Below are 699 nucleotides of genomic sequence, written 5' to 3' on the forward strand. Positions count from 1 at the left end.
CCCGTCCCCTCGGCGTGTCGCCGGGTGTAATGGTTTTATCAGCCTCACGGTACTTTGTGTTTTCCTTGGAGCTGCGGCTGCCCGACCTGGAAATCCCACCGGTCTTGCCTCTTCGCGGTAAAACCAGGGACGTTTCCAGACCTGTGATGCGTGGAAGAGTTTGCAAGCCCCGTGAAAGGCCTAGGGGATAGGCGTTAGAAACACAAACCTCAGAATTACTGTCGTCGTCCTGATCGGGGGCTCCTGACTCACGATGTCTGAGATGCGCGCTGCTGGGGTGAGCGAAAAGCCTTCCTGCGAGGCTGAGGTTGCAGAGAGACAACCCCTGCCGTGAGCCTGGTACAGGGGAAGCAGTTCTGTGCAAGCAGAGGTCACTACGATTTACAGCCTGCATAGCTGGAGGGGCCCTGGGAGAAGATGTCTGCTCAGCCAGGGATTCAAACTGATGCCAGCAACTGGTGACACCCTTACGCTCCCCGTAAACGCATCATCCCTCCCTGGCATGCAGCGTGCCCTCAGACTCCCGCTGAAACAGCTCTGTGGGAAGCCTGGGATGTAAAGAAGTGATATTATGCAGGAAAGTGAAAGGATGGGGGAAATCTGGCCAGTGGGAGAAATGGCTGTCCTTGTTAGAGGTGGGCAACAGTGGGACTGGACCGGGATTTTTAAACTCAGAATTCAGGGAAAGCACTGGGCTTT

This window comes from Pygoscelis adeliae, unplaced genomic scaffold (assembly GCF_000699105.1).
Source record: "Pygoscelis adeliae isolate BGI_AS28 unplaced genomic scaffold, ASM69910v1 Scaffold171, whole genome shotgun sequence".
NCBI classification, from domain to species: domain Eukaryota; kingdom Metazoa; phylum Chordata; class Aves; order Sphenisciformes; family Spheniscidae; genus Pygoscelis; species Pygoscelis adeliae.